Source organism: Moschus berezovskii, chromosome 12 (genome assembly GCF_049115385.1).
Source record: "Moschus berezovskii isolate FMDL1 chromosome 12, NW_MosBer_1.0, whole genome shotgun sequence".
Lineage (NCBI taxonomy): Eukaryota > Metazoa > Chordata > Mammalia > Artiodactyla > Moschidae > Moschus > Moschus berezovskii.
The window spans coordinates 94804198-94819239 of NC_142471.1; the positions used below are offsets into that span (position 1 = coordinate 94804198).

General features: G+C 53.0%; 1 protein-coding gene across 1 annotated transcript in view; it reads left to right on the forward strand.

Annotated features, from left to right (window-relative positions):
• The first annotated feature begins 3043 nt into the window (after positions 1 to 3043).
• MGMT (O-6-methylguanine-DNA methyltransferase) overlaps positions 3044 to 15042 on the forward strand; it is a 272074-nt gene continuing 260075 nt past the window's right edge. The window contains exon 1 of the mRNA XM_088842437.1: positions 3044 to 3151. The gene's annotated coding sequence lies outside the window, so the exon portion shown is untranslated. The remainder of the gene's footprint in view (positions 3152 to 15042) is intronic.

The following is a 15042-nucleotide window of genomic DNA, read 5'->3' on the forward strand; positions in this document are numbered from 1 at the left end:
GCAGGGACCCTGGCTGTTCATCAGGTCTGCTCCACGTGGGCCACCCACTGCTCAGGCCCGGGCACGCAAGGGATCTTTGGTGTGGGGAGGGGCCTTGCGGTGCCGCCCCGCTGCCCCAGCTGCTGTTCCAGATTGCAAACCCCATTTCCTAATCTGTCTGCTCCACTCAGATGTGCGTGTGTGGGGGTCATCCTATTAGACGCAGCGTCTCCCGCCCTGCAGCAAGCAGGCCAGCTTACACAGGTCTCAGGAGAAGTCTTGAATGGAGGCCTCCTGCTGCCTCCGGAAGAGCCCTCCCGAACCCAAGGTAAGCCTGAAACAGTTCCAGATGTCAACAGAAGCATTCAGGGGCCCCTGGGCAGAAGGACTTTTCACCTCCTTGTAGGAGTGCAAGAGCTGAGCATGTGGAACCTTCCAGGTAAGGCTGCACCTGCGTTCCTCCAACTGCTTCCCTCCCCCTTGCAGAAGGATGAAGCCCAAGGCCCCTCCTCCTCTTAGAAGACTTCCTTGCTGCAGCCACACCACACTGACTCCAGCTGTGCTGAGCACTAGTGCAGAGTGCAATCAGAGACAACCAGAGCCCATCCCCAGGGCCTGAGGGTCTCCTTTCCCCCCTCCAGAACACCCCGTGCTCCTGTCCTCTCAGGCTGGTTGACCACATCACCCAGATCCAGGATGCTGACTCCGGCCAGCTTTTGGCTCCGACCTTTATAGAACACTGAGGCTGAGAAAATCAATTGTGTTAATAGGCAATGCTCTCCACTGGAGATGTGGTCCTAAAGAAAACCGTATGTAAAACAAAGTGGCAAGTGGTGAGCTCTGTAATGTTTCTTTTGTTCCAAGACTTTCACACGTTTGTCCAGAGTTCAGGGCTTTCAAACCACACAAGGTTTTAAGTGATCGTTATAAAATCCTTTCTTTTCCCAAAGGCAGGGTAGTAAGGATTAAGTTTGACTACTGAAGACAGCTTTGTTGTAAATGGTCTCTAATGTCACAAAGCAGCTTGGAAAGACAGGCTTATTAAACAAATTTCTTGGGTTGCAAATCATTGGAAGCAATCACATGCCGTGTTCATTTGTTCAACCCAGTATCCATTTGTATGTTTAAAGAAATGATGCAAATGAACAGTGCTTCCAGTGCCCACAAGAAAGCTGGCTGATGGTAAAGGACATCCCGGGAGGTCTGTGAAGAAATCAGAGCGAAGGTGAGCCAAGGCTTCTGGGGTTTTCCACATCTTTTGTAAAACGTCATTCATGGGAACCCGTGTCCAGAGAAGAATGGGTATGATTTATGGCAAAGCCCAAAGGAACCTCACCCAGCTGTGCAACGCTGTCATCCTACAGACAGATCAGGTGGCCTGCATAGCGAGACGGCATCCTGTGTCTTCCGACCCTGGTGAACCTCACACAGTAGGCTAGCTCCCTGATTGGGAGCCATTCTTGTGCTTGTAGATGAGGCTCGGGTGTGATGGGACAAGGGCATGAGGTGGAGGGGAGCTTTTGAAAAAAACGATTTGAGTTTTTGAAAATTATCACCAAGAAGGAAAAGAACTTACCAGTAAGTACAGGGAATGAAGATTGTAGTTCTGCTCAGGGAAGAGTCATATTCTAGATAGAGTCTTAGTCTCTGGAAGGACCAGTCCTTGGTGATGGCCTTTCCTGTGTCCTCCCTTGGCTTCTGCCCCTGGAGTCCCCCCCGTGGAGGTGGCTGGAGCATCTCTCAGCCTCCCCAGGAGGGGGTCCTGCTGAGCATAGCCAGGTGCCCGCCTGGCCCCTGGATGCTCCCCTCCCCTCACTATTTCTCACCTGTTTTCCCCAACGCTACATATTCCACTTAAACAGGCACTCTTTCCTGGGGGTGGGAATCAGAGATGCTGATAATGGCCTCAGTTCAGTTCAGTCGCTCAGTCGTGTCCGACTCTTTGCGACCCCATGAATCACAGCACGCCAGGCCTCCCTGTCCATCACCAACTCCCGGAGTTCACTCAAACTCATGTCCATCGAGTCGGTGAGGCTTAGGAATTCATATTAAAATACTATTCAGATAAAAAGAAAAGTAGGATACATGTATGAACTGTCCAACTACATCACGGTACACTTGTTAGGATGTTGGTAAGCATCTTGATACAACTTTTGTGTTATTTTCCCTCTTCAGTTCTGTTGGGATCCCAATTCTGATTGGGTCCTGGTAGGTACAGATTATAGGAAGACTGGTGTATTCTTGTCTCTGATGTTTATTTGCCCTATGTGCTTGCCTACATACAGAGGATTATTACAAAGATCCTCTAAGTCGTGTCTGACTCTTCCCACCCCCTGGACTGTAACCCACCAGGCTCCTCTTCTTCTGTCCATGGGATTTTTCCAGGCAAGCATACTGGAGTGGGTTGCCATTTCCTCCTCCAGGGGATCTTCCCGACCCAGAGATCGAGCCCAGATCTCCTGCATATCATGTGAAGTCTTTACCGACTGAGCCACCAGAGAAGCCCCACAGATGATGGCTTCCAGGATTAGAGAAGCTGAAAACACGTCCTAAAGTTTCACAGTGAGCTAACAGAAAAAAACAGCAAACGTGCCTCACTTTGCTGGTCCTTCCTACCCCGCAGGAGATGAGACAGCGACCAGGGGGCACAGGCGGGAAGGCGCTTGCCGGGTAGGAAGGACCAGCAAAGTGATCGCGAGGCCCTGGCAGCCAGCATGAACCTGGCCAGGCGGCGCTACCCGGCCAGCGAGCTTGCGCAGAGCCAGGTGTCGGCCCTGACGCCGCCGCCGCCGCACTGCGCATGCTCCGACCTGGCCAGGCGCGCGCCGGGGGGGGGAGGCGGGGCCCACCGTCGGCCCCGCCCCGTCACTCTCGGCCCCGCCCCCGCCCTCCGAGGTCCCGACCCCGCCGCCGCGCGCGTCCCGTCCGGCGGCCCCGGCGCCCAGGCCCCGCCCCCTTGGCCCCGCCCCCAGCCTCGTCCTGGTCCCGCCCCTCCGCGTCCTCGCCGCGCTTCCGCCGAATCCCGGCCCGCGCGGGTCCAGAGCACTCTGCCAGGCCCCGCCCCCAGGCCTCGGCCCCGCCCCCGCCCCAGTCCCCCGGTCTTCCCGCGCTCGCTAGGCGCTGCGTGGTTCTGCGCTCCGAGCTCCTTGCGGTTGGCGGCTTAGGCAGCGCGGTGAGTTGTGTGGGTCACCTCCGGCCGAAGTTCGGGGCTCCCCCCGGGGACAGCAGGCGTCTGCAGCCCGTGGGGCAGTCCAGCCCCCAGTGGTCCTTCGGGCCCTCCCCCCGCCCCCCTTGCCATGGTGGTGGGGCCCGCTCGGACCCCCAGCCGCCCCTTGCTGGCCCCAGGAGCGACCAGGTGTGCCCAGGGCTTCCCAGCCTTCTCCCAGCCTGGGGTTCTTCTTCCAAGTAGAATGACAGTGGCCTGGCTAGGGAGTTGAGCTGCTCCTGCCAAACCTCTAGTTGGTCAACACCTGCAAAGCCCGGCTACTCTGCGCTGCTCCCCAGCCTTCTGTTCCCAGGAAGCTTCCAGAACCCCTTCTCTGGCCCTCCTTGCAGGAGGCCCTTAGCAAACCCCCCATGCAGAGGCCTCCCGCCCTGTTCCTTGATGTGAGAGGAGGGCCCGCCTTTGTATACACTGTGCACTCATTGCGTCTGTAAACACTTACACGTGGAGTGAGCAAGTGGAAGTCTGAGAGCCACATACGCTGGGCACGGTAATTCCCAAGCACGCGATTAGCACAGCGGAGCAGTTCTCAACTGTACTCCTCACTCGCTGGGCTCATGATGAAGCGAAGCGTGGCGTTTCTCTCTGTGTGTCAGCCCCTGGCTGACTTTGTTCCGGCAGCACGCTTTGTATACGTGGGCACAGCTTTGGCTTGATTGCGTGGATGGTCACTGGGCAGAGGGAGACTCCTTTGTCCAGAGAAGGCTCACCGCTGCTATTTGCGAAAGAACATGGAGGTGCTGAACATAAAGAGCTGAGGGTTAGACTGGCTTTGAACTCTGCGCCCTCACTCCGAGTATGTCAGCCAGGTGCGTCTCTTCATCTCCCAGTCCAGGACGTGATGGTGGGCGGGGGCTGAGTTGCTTTCATGAGTCCCATAGTGCAGAAAACACTCAGGGAGGTAGAGAAGACCTCACAAAGCTTAGCACGCCCTGGGGGGGATTGTCTTTAGGAAAAGGATGTCTGAGCTGCCTCATCCCACCCCCAGCTGGTGGTTGATAACCTTTTAACTCAAGCTTGCCCCAGGAGGCAGTGATGCCAGGTCCACACTTGCTGAGGTCCGGAGCCCATGAGGAGAGCTGGCCTGGCTCTGGGAGGCGTTTCATTTCTCCTTGGTTTCTTGGTTGAGTTAGGAGAGTCGTGTCTATTACAGTCTGGGGGCAGGGTGGAGTAGACCTCAAGGGCAGAGCTATATGAAGGTACTTTTCTCGGTGAGCATTCTTACCATTAAAACAAATCTGTATCACACAAACTAGACCTAACTGGTGTTATTAGATGCTGCTTTAAAAAGGCCTCACTGTCGGAGATCCAGGTTTAAAGAAATAAAAGCCCCAGATGTGGACAGTGGTTAACATCTTACTCTTGTTCAGGCGCGAAGGTTCTTGAACCTTTCTTTTCCTGTCTGTCTCGGTCTTGCTTGAGTGCCAGGGGAGCCTCACCTGGGCCTTATCTTCAGCTCAGGCCTGCGCTTCCATGGTTTCCCTTACGGGTCCCACTCAGGGCCCCTCTGTCCTTCCTGCGGAGAGGAGGGCAAGGCAGGCCTGAGGAAGCGTTCCTGTGGACTTCCTCCTCCAGGCCTCTCCTCCTGCTTTTTCAGGAACACCAGTTTACAGTTCTCGGTATTTTTTAATAAACTTCCAAATTGTCTTTATTCTTATTTTGCAGAGGACAAACATTTAGAGGCCAGTGATTCAAACCAAGACTGTTGTTATTTCAACTCCCTTTTGGGGGGCATCGATGCCGTTTTCATCTTATATTCTCCTTTGTAGGAAAAGCCGGAAGCAAAACAGTGATTTCTGAATTCTCCTTGCCAGTAAATCCTCTCCCTGGGCCTCCCTGATAGCTCAGTTGGTAAAGAATCCGCCTGCAGTGCAGGAGGCCCTGGTTCGATCTCTGGGTCAGGAGGATCCCCTGGAGAAGGGAAAGGATACCCGCTCCAGTGTTCTGGTTCCGTGGACTGTGTGGTCCACGGGGCTGCAGAGAGGTGGGTACAGCCGAGCGACTCTCATGTTCGCTCAGTTTGCCAGGTTTGTTTTCTCTCTGAGCCCGTCTGCCTTCCCGGCCCCAGGGTGCAGTTCCTGTTTTCTGGCCACTTTCCCTGAGGCTTCTGACATCCTGTAGGACCTCTGGGTGCTTGAGGCTTGTGTCTGGGGCTCCCATGGCTCTTGTCACAGTCCCCTCTGACCCCCTGTTTCCTGCATAGTTTCTGATACAACTGTTTGCCGAACGAGCTTGGTCTTACCACAGATCATCACTTAAATGAAACCTGAAGATTTAAAAATCAGAGACATATAAACATATAATATTGGGTTGGCCAAAAAAACATTCAAATGAACTTTTTGGCCAACCCAGTGTTCCATTGGAGGAAAGTGACCTTTTCATATATACTCATGGTAAATGCGGAGAAGGCAATGGCAAGCCACTCCAGTACTCTTGCCTAGAAAATCCCATGGATGGAGGAGCCTGGTAGGCTGCAGTCCGTGGGGTCGCTAAGGGTCGGACACGACTGAGCGACTTCACTCTCACTTTTCACTTTCACACATTGGAGAAGGAAATGGCGACCCACTCCAGTGTTCCTGCCTGGAGAATCCCAGGGACGGGGGAGCCTGGTGGGCTTCCGTCTATGGGGTCACACAGAGTTGGACACGACTGAAGTGACTCAGCAGCAGCAGCAGCAGCAGCTGGTAAATGAACCAAGCCAGTGTCCATTCTTGGTCTGAAAGTGTTCGTGGCTTATCTGGGTGAGGGAATGAGGTGCGAGCTATGCGGAGTGGCTAGTTTTCACTTCTTTGACATCAGTTTTCCCATTCCGTCAGCTCTGGAGGCCTAACTTGGGCATGTTGTTGTTTAGTCACTAAGTCACGTCTGACTCTTTGCGACCGCTGACTCTGCCAGCCTCCTCTGTCCATGGGATTTCCCAGGCAAGAATAATAGAGTGGGTTGCCATTTCCTTCTCCAGGAATCTTCCCAATCTGGGGATCAAACCTGTGTCTCCTGCTTTAGCAGGTAGATTCTTTATCACTGAGCTACCAGGGAAGCCCTGTATTCGGCTTTGGTAGATGAACATTTGACATCCACTGTTCGAGACAAAATACTGCGAGATGTGTGTTCTGTGGCATTTGGGTAACTGCTGCTTATCTGCTGGTCAGTGGAAAGAAATAGTCTAGTTTTCTTTTAAATTTTCTTAAAATACCAGTATTGTTCAGTCACAAAGTCATATCCAATTCTTTGCAACCCCATGGACTGCAACACTTAAACTTACTTATAGGAGGGTTGTAAGTTTTGGTGAAAGCCACATCAAGAATATATGGGATCCAGTGAATGTCTTACTCCTTTATATCACTGTTAAAATGAATCGCTTAGGAAAGGAGTGAAGCATTTCTGTGACATTTTGTAACCGTTGAAGGAACTAGAGTGGTTTTGGCAGACATGGCTCATGTATAAATGGGTCACAGACAGTGTCATGTCAAAGTGCTCCGAATCCTTGGCAGTTCAGCCAGTCTGTGGCTGCCACCCTAATGTCTGCTCCAGCTGAATATCTAAACACATAGGTTGCCCCAGGGGCCACTACACAGCAGTGCCATCCTTGTGTATGTGTGTGCTAAGTCACTTCAGTCATGTCTGACTCTTTGCAACCCCATGGACTGGAGCCTGCCAGGCTCCTCTGACTGTGGGATTCTCCAGGCAAGAATACTGGAGCAGGTTGCCACTTCCTGCTCCAGGGGATCTTCCAAACCCAGGGATCGAACCTGTGTCTCTTATGTCTCCTGTATAAGTGGGCAGGTTCTTTTCTACTTGGGCCACCTAAGAAGCCTGTGACATCCTTGGCCATGTGCTAAATGTGGACACTTGTTTCTGATACTACAAGTTGTTTTCAATTAGATTGAAGGCCTAGCAGAGGAGTGGGGGTCTCCAGGCTTCACGTCCCCCTTGTATACCCCGTCTCCCCAGCCTGGAGTAAACTCATGTGGCCTGTGACATAGCTGTGATATAAACCAGTTAAAAATTCTGCAGAAACATTTTCTTAGTGTTGTTAAATGTATTGTCATGTGTGTATGTGTGGCTGTGAAACAAATTGTGAGAGAGCAGTAAATGCCTAGCATGCTTGCTTTCCTACTTGGAAAATTTTCTTGTTAGAATAATTTCCTACCTGGAACACTTGTGAAGTCAGCTGAGTATCAGCCAGGCTCTGCTGCCTGTTCCCAGAAGTCTAGGGGTGAAACTGAATGCGCGGTCCACCAATGGTACAACTCGTAAAAGCCAGCACTTGTTAAATCTATTTGTTTTTATTATAGACATCGATCTGCCAGTCGCAATAATGCATTTATGGACATTTTTCTGCAAGCACAGCGCTGGTGGCAGTTTTTACTGACAAATTGAGTCATATGGATAGTAGTATAGAAAACTCTTACCTTATTGACGGATCGGGCAATTCCAGCCCTGGACATTCAGAGGTTTTAGCTGGGTGGGAGAGGGAACTGAATCTCAGGGCAGAATATGGGACAAGACATTTAAATGTTGTACTTTAATTAAAAAAAACTGGTAGTTATTTCTCATTTGTTTTTTAAACTTTGAGTTACAGGTTACCCCCCAAACCGAAGGACTGTAAGGGGCTGAGGGTGTCCGCTTCAGATCCAGCCCTCTTGTTGGTGTCAGAAGTAAGAGCCGCCCCTGAAAATGTGGGCTTCATTGCTTCTTTTGAAGTGAGACATTCATGAGCTGTAGTGGAGCATTTCTCAGAGGTGGTCTGAGCCCTGCTGTCTCAGAATTACCGAGGGTGCTGGTTAAAAAGGAGATTATTGGATCAGAACCCAGGAGGCTGTCTTTGCAAGCTCGCCAGGGGACCCTAATGTTTGAGCATCTCCCAGGCAGTCTTTAGAGTCTCCACCACCCCCCTTATCACGGTGGAGAGGAGCTCTCCAGCCCACACGGGCCCTGGGCTCCCTCCCAGATGGGTCCACCCGCAGCCGGCGTCACTGTTCTAAGTCGCCTGTGCTTGTGGATCTGTGTATGGTTTTGTAAGTCCTCAGAGACATGTGAATCTCTTCGAATTGCAAACCCGACATGTTATCCCAGCTTTATAGTGTTCGGTCTTGTGGTTATGACAGAAGATGCAGATGTTACCAAAACTTTGGCATTAGTTTTACAAACAAATGCTAAGCAGGGACAGCCGTATTATATTTCACTCCCATCTTTCCTTCTGAATGGCTGGCCTGTCTTTTTCACCCTCTGGGTACGAGCATTTTTATGGTCTCAGGTCAGGGTTAACTTCCATATGTACAACCTAATACATTTTTGGGGAACTGAACTGAATTTTTACTGATGATGTGCTGGAGTTGTGGGTGGGAGAACCACGGGAGGGGTTCTGGTGATGCTGTTTCCTGGCTGGGTGGCTTTGGGCAGCTGCTCACCCCCCACCCGCCTCCTTCTGTGGGATGGCCATGATCACGTGAACTCAGCCCCCCGGACGAGTGTAAGCACGGGAAGTCATGGATGGCTGTTTGTGAAGCATGAAGCACAACCTGGATGGAAATTTTAATTTGGAACCATAAAACTAACTCTGAAAAGGGTGAGGAACCAACCAGAACCCTTGTTTCCCTCCCGTCTGGTGAGCATCCTGCTTTTCAGTTCGGTTCAGTCGCTCAGTCGTGTCCGACTCTTCGCGACCCCATGGACTGCAGCTTGCCAGGCCTCCCTGTCCTTCACCATCTCCTGGAGCTGCTCAAACTCACGTCCATGGAGTCGGTGATGCCGTCCAGCCGCCTCATCCTCTGTATCCCCTTCTCCTCCCGCCTTCTGTGTTTCCCAGCATCAGGGGCGTTTACTTTCAGTCCAGTTAGCATCCTTGTTTTCCCCTCATCCAGTCAGTATTCTCGTCCGTATACCCCACCCCAACCAGTCAGCATCCTACTTTTACACAATTACACTACCTGAGCCCTCACTTGGGGTGTTATATGCAGGGTTAAGATTGTAGCCACTGGGAACATGACTGACTCACTTTGGACCTGGTAGTACGAATTACTGTGTATGACCTGAGTGAGGTCACTTAACCTCTTCTAAGCCTTGGTTTCTCCAAAACCCAGGAGAATGGCACTGTCGTTCTTAGGGCTGTTGTGGGTTATTGGGAGAGAATTTCATCCGGGGGGAATCAGCCCAGGCCTGGCGCGTGGAGAACACTGAATGATGACCGTAGCTGGGATTTGTTAACTCAGCCACGAAACTGTCTCTGGTGGAGGCAGGAATGGGGGTGGGGTCTTGGTTGGGCTCCCCCTCCGCTGTGTCTGTGAACCCGCGTGTCTGGCCCCGTTGGGTCTGGAGGGTCATGAAGCCTGGTCCTGATTTGCCAAGTCTCTAAAACCCCTTTTGTCTCTAAGGAGGTGGTTTGCCCAGCTGCCTGTTGGCAGATTTTACAGTGGATGATTTGGGAGCCGCCAAGGTGGCTGGCCTCAAGGTGCTTCCGCTCAGTGGCAGAGCTCGGAGTGTCCAGGGGTGCTTTGCCGACGGCCGGCTTGTGCTCTGTGGGCATGGAGCAGGCAGGGGGCTTAGCGAGCGCGTTCCCAGTGGGCACCGCCCGGCTTCGACGGCCCCGAGTCACTGTCTTCAGGAGGTTTGACCTTAACCACCTGTTAAATTGAAAGAAATTCCTGGAGGACCAGACCCGGACTCCGACTCTATGGCCATGGCCAGGAACCAGCAGTGACACCAGCATATGACACTGTCTTCCTGCGTGGACTCCCCTGGGGGCTCAGATGGTGAAGCGTCTGTCTGCAGTATGGGAGATCCGGGTTCATCCCCTGGGTCGGGAAGATCCCCCGGTGAAGGGAATGGCAACCCACCCCAGTTTTCTTGCCTGGAAAATCCCATGGATGGAATGGCCTGGGAGGCTACAGTCCATGGGCTCACAAAGAGTCAGACACAACCGAGCGACTTCACTTTCACTTTCCCGCGTGAAGGGTAATGAGGGCCGGTAGGTGAGCTTTGTCAGAGTTTGATCTGCAGTGATTTTTGTGTGCATGGGGAAGTGGGCCTTATTTTTGGGTCTCTTTACCCTCATGTTGGGTTCAGCCTGATAGAGTACCATTCCAGAAGGTTCTGGCCAGTGCAGTGGTGATACCCTCATACATTTTTTGAAGGCCTGCTGGGAACTTCACCCAGTCAGTCCCAGGGCATCCTCAAAGTCACTGCTGAGGGGGACACTCAGCGTCTCTGTCTTGCCTGTGAGTGTGTGGCCTGCACAGGGCCCCGGAGTGGGAGTGATTAGCCCAGGTTTATTTGTAACTAGTGCGGGCATTTCCCCGGAGAAGGCAGTGGCAAGCCACTCCAGTACTCTTGCCTAGAAAATCCCATGGATGGAGGAGACTGGTAGGCTGCAGTCCGTGGGGTCGCTAAGGGTCGGACACGACTGAGCGACTTCACTTTCACTTTTCACTTTCCACGTTCACACATTGGAGAAGGGAATGGCAACCCGCTCTGGTGTTCTTGCCTGGAGAATCCCAGGGACGGGGGAGCCTGGTGCGCTTCCGTCTGTGGGGTCACACAGAGTCGGACACGACTGAAGTGACTTAGCAGAGTTGCAGCAGCAGGCATTTCCCATTCACCTTGCAAGCCACCTTTGCAGCCGTGAAACAGGGGTGCTGTCAGAAGTCCTTTTCGGGGTCAAAACATGGTGTAAAGATACATGCCTGTATTTCAGGAGGTGCTGTCACATGCAGTCTGTTGGGCTAGTGCTTTGGGGTCCATTTGGCGGCGTTTCTGGTGGGGAGTGTGGGGTGATGGAGGGACAGTTGGGGGAGAGGCCCAAGTTAAGGATCCCCTTTGTTAAAGAGAGGATCCAGCAATTGGTGTGTATGTGTTTTATTTCCATAAGACAGTCCTCTGGGAAGTGGGAAGTGGGGGCAAGCTGGCTGTGGAGGGGAGTTGGCCCTATCTGTCAGGCCTGGCATTTGTGTTCTGAAGCTGGGAGATTGCCTTACTGTACCTGTTCATTCGGGCAGAAATGTCAGCGGGGAGGAGTGAGGCTCATTAACAGGCCTCCCCATCCCCAGCCCACATTCCATGGGGTTACCTGTGCTTTCCTGCAGGTAGCTGCAGAATCCATACAATGTAACTGTCAAGACTGGGGCGTGCAGTCACATCAGAATGTAGATTACCAGTAAGGTGCGTGCTCAGCCTCCTCAGATGCAGGTCATGGACCATGGGACTGGCCGAGTGGCTGGGGAGCCCATGTTGGAGGATGAGAGGCAGCGGCCAGGGAGGGAGGCCCAGGTAGTCTCCGCTGGTCCCAGTGGGTGTGATCAGGGAGGCGGGGGAAGGGGGAGAACAGGTGCTGCCTGGAGACATGCCCACAGCCAGACTCCGCCTGAAGTTGCCACATGCTGCACTTGTCGCCTGGCTCCGGCACGCTGGAGGGGCGGTGCTGGGGGGACAGGGACTCCAGGAGTCCTGGAAGTGAACAGCGACCCTTCCTCCTGAGGCTTTCCACACTCAAGTGGAAGTTCCTTGAATAAAGGGTGAGACACAGAAATGATGTATTTCCAAAAGTTACTGAATTTAGCCAGCTATCCTGGGAAAAGCCCATGTGTGCTATTCTTTATTGTGCAGAAGAATCTGTTTCTGTCACCACTGTGTTATCATCAGATTAAGCTGTCGACTCAGATGGATGGTGAGTCGAGGCGGCCGCTGGCTGATTGCTGGACCCGTACCGACCATCCGTCTCCGGGCCGCCCTGGGGGCAGGGGCTGCTGGGGAGGAGGGCAGCGGCGGGCAGGGGTGGGTTCACTGGAGGGTGGCTGTGCCCGGCAGGGGGCTGTTGAAATTTGTTGCAAGAATGGTTACTTAGAACCAAATGCAGGTTCTAAAGTGAAATATTCCTGAAATGCAGCATTATCCACCCCTCTGACTACTGGTGTGGTCGCCTTCTGCCCCCAGAAGGACAGGCCCTGGAGAGCCGTGCATTCTGTCCATCCTGGGCGGCCAAGGTTTAATGGGATGCAGGACTTTTCTGGGCTGACACTGGGGACCCTGGGCAGGCTGAGTGGTTGATAGCCCTGGGCACGCTCAGTCCTGGGTTGGGGGTGACATGCTCGCTGTTACCCCACCACCAGCTAGAACTCACGTGGGCCCTGAGTCACAGTCAGGAGTTCAGTTTCCCTAAACTAAAAGTACGGGCTTTAAAGGCTTCCTCTTAGGTGTTCCTAACCTGTTTATTTTTGCCATGAGTGTGATGAGAGCGTGTCCTGGAGCCTCTGTCCTGGCCTTGTGGACTGAGAACTTGCTGCTGTCCAGGGTATCCTTTGGACCGTTTGTCAGGCCAGAAAAGCCTCCTAAGGTTACAGTTCTCATTTCCTCTTGGTGTTCTCTCCTGTCTGTTCAGGTTTCTTGCTCAGAGACCTTCTTTGGGCCCAAGACAATCCAGGCAGGGTGGATTCTGGAGAAGGTTACTGAGATATTCTTTTGCATTGGCCGGAAATCATGTTTCCAGTGGTTTCAGACATAGAAGCAGCTATTTGGCGTGCCTCAGTCCTGCTCTGGTTTTCGTGTGGCAAAGCCTACGTCTTAGGGAAGCTCCGAGGCCTGGCTGTGTGGGTGTCTGCTCCATTTTGCTGTCTGGGTGCCCACTGCTGCCCTGTGGCTCAGCACAGTGGGGCCCTGGCACTGGGCTGCCCGGAGCTGAGCTCTTCTGGAGGGTCACCTGTTGGAAGCCAGACAGGTTCTCTGCGTGGGGCCAGGCCGGCTCTGTCAGCTCTCAGATTGGAGGCTGTCTCTTGGGGTGGAGAGCAAAGTCCACATGGACTCTGGGTTCGGACGGCTGACCTTTCCCATCTCCTGTCCGTCTGCCACCGATGGAGGTGCTGCCTGGCTCCAGCTTCCGCCGCCTGGGTCCTTTCTGCCTGGTGCACCCCACGCCGTCTCCCTGCTTCTGTCCCTGAGCACTGCTGCCCCACGGGGCCCTGTACGCTGGGCTCACAGGCAGACACAGTGAGTGGGGACCGTGTCCTCCTCCTCCTGTTGGAGGCAGGGGTGCAGAGATGCTCCACGGAGATCCTCTTTCCCACCCAGGCCCCAGAGGAACACGAGCCTTCCTGGCTCCTGTTGGCACCACTTTTAGCCCCAAGGCCCTCCACGTTTGTTCTGGCAGCTTCTCTAGAAACCTGTGCGTCAGCTCTTCGATCTCAGAGTGAATAGGTGGGAGGCTCCAGAGACTCTTGCCTAGGGATCCTCTTCTGATTCAACCTGATCGTAGACCCTGTCTGTTCCCAGGCTCTCCCTGAATCCTTCCCAAGGCCCCACCCTTCTAGAAGCCTCTTCAGCCCCTGTAGTGTCTCCTCCCCTTGGGCTCATCACACGTACACTCGGGTTTCTGATTGACTTGATTGTTCTTATCTCTTGATGCTGGCATTCTGTCTTGGAAACTCTCTGTGGCCTGGTGTGGGGTTTCCACCTGATGCACGGCCCAGCGAAGGATTCAGAGCACAGGTTCCTATGGATAGAACATGCCCCTAAGATTCACATGTTGAAGCCCTGACCCCCACTGTGACTGTATTGGGAGATGGGGACATTAGGGGATTATTTAGAATAAATGAGGTTTGAAGAAGGGGCCTTGATCCAAGTAGGATTGGTGGCCTTATATGAAAAGAGAGAGAGTGATCTTACCGGGCAACAGGTGGCTGCCTACAAGCCAGGAAGAGAGCCCTCACCAGAAACCAAATCAGCTGGAACCTTGATCTTGGACTTGCCAGTCTCCAGAACTGTGAGAAAATAAATTTCTGTCTGTTAAGCCACTTAGTATGTGATATTCTGTTATAGCAACTCAATCTGACTAATACAAGGTGAGGTGCAGACTAAATAATGTTACTTCAAAAGCACAGAACTCAAGAGGAGTTTGTATATGAAGTTGGCATTTGGTGATAAAGATAACTTGGTAATCGGTGTTCAAAAATAGGACTGTTTGCAGGTTTAGCTCTTGGCATCCCCAAAAATGTGTGTATCAGAGTAAAAGAAAACAGGATGAACAGAAACCCAAGTCTTATTACCAGGATCCCAGAGGTTTCAGAAAGGAAATCTGGCAGATTTGGTCAAGACACCAGAGGGCCAGTGGACCATGAACAGGCCTGGTGTCATCCTGGTGCCGGGCAGACCCTGCTGGGACGCGGTCAGGACCCCAGGCCCTGAGGGAAGCTGGGAGGTGGGACTGGAGTCAGTACTGGATGACTGGGTTTCTTAAGCACGAAAAGGGGTTATCGTATTGGCCTGCAGCCTCAGCTTGTTGGTTGGGAGTTTCTGTTGCTTTTTTATTTTTTTCTCGGTCCTGGGTCAGTTCATACTCTGCTCCTGCTGGAACCAAGGAGCAGCATGTGGTCATTCTGTTGGGCTCTAATGAGGATCCCAAGAACCATGGCTGCTTTTGATGCTAAGGTGTCTTGAGGATTTTTGTAGGACTCTGTAGAGTTGGGGACTAAGCAGGGCACTTCTCCCTGGAAGCCTGCCAGCCCACACTTGCACCAGACTGGCCCACGTTAAAACTGTGGCCATCAGTGAGGGGATGTAGTAAATAAAGGTGGGAGACTTAGATTTACTTCTGCCCAGGTCGCCAGTTTGCCAGAAGCCACAGTGTGTGTTGTGGTTCTTCAGAACATCTCAGATGTGTGGGTATTTTTACAATTGTTGCAAGGAACACTGAAGTTGTGACCTTTCACCATTTCTGAGCTTCAACCCTTTGCGTCTTCAGAGGGTGACCAGCGCTCTGCTCCCAGGCCCGCTCGGGGCCCAGCGGTGGCTGGGAGAGACTGCTGTGTTCCGCGGGGAGGGGCTGGGGTCCGGGGCGGGGCTGTGTGCTCTGC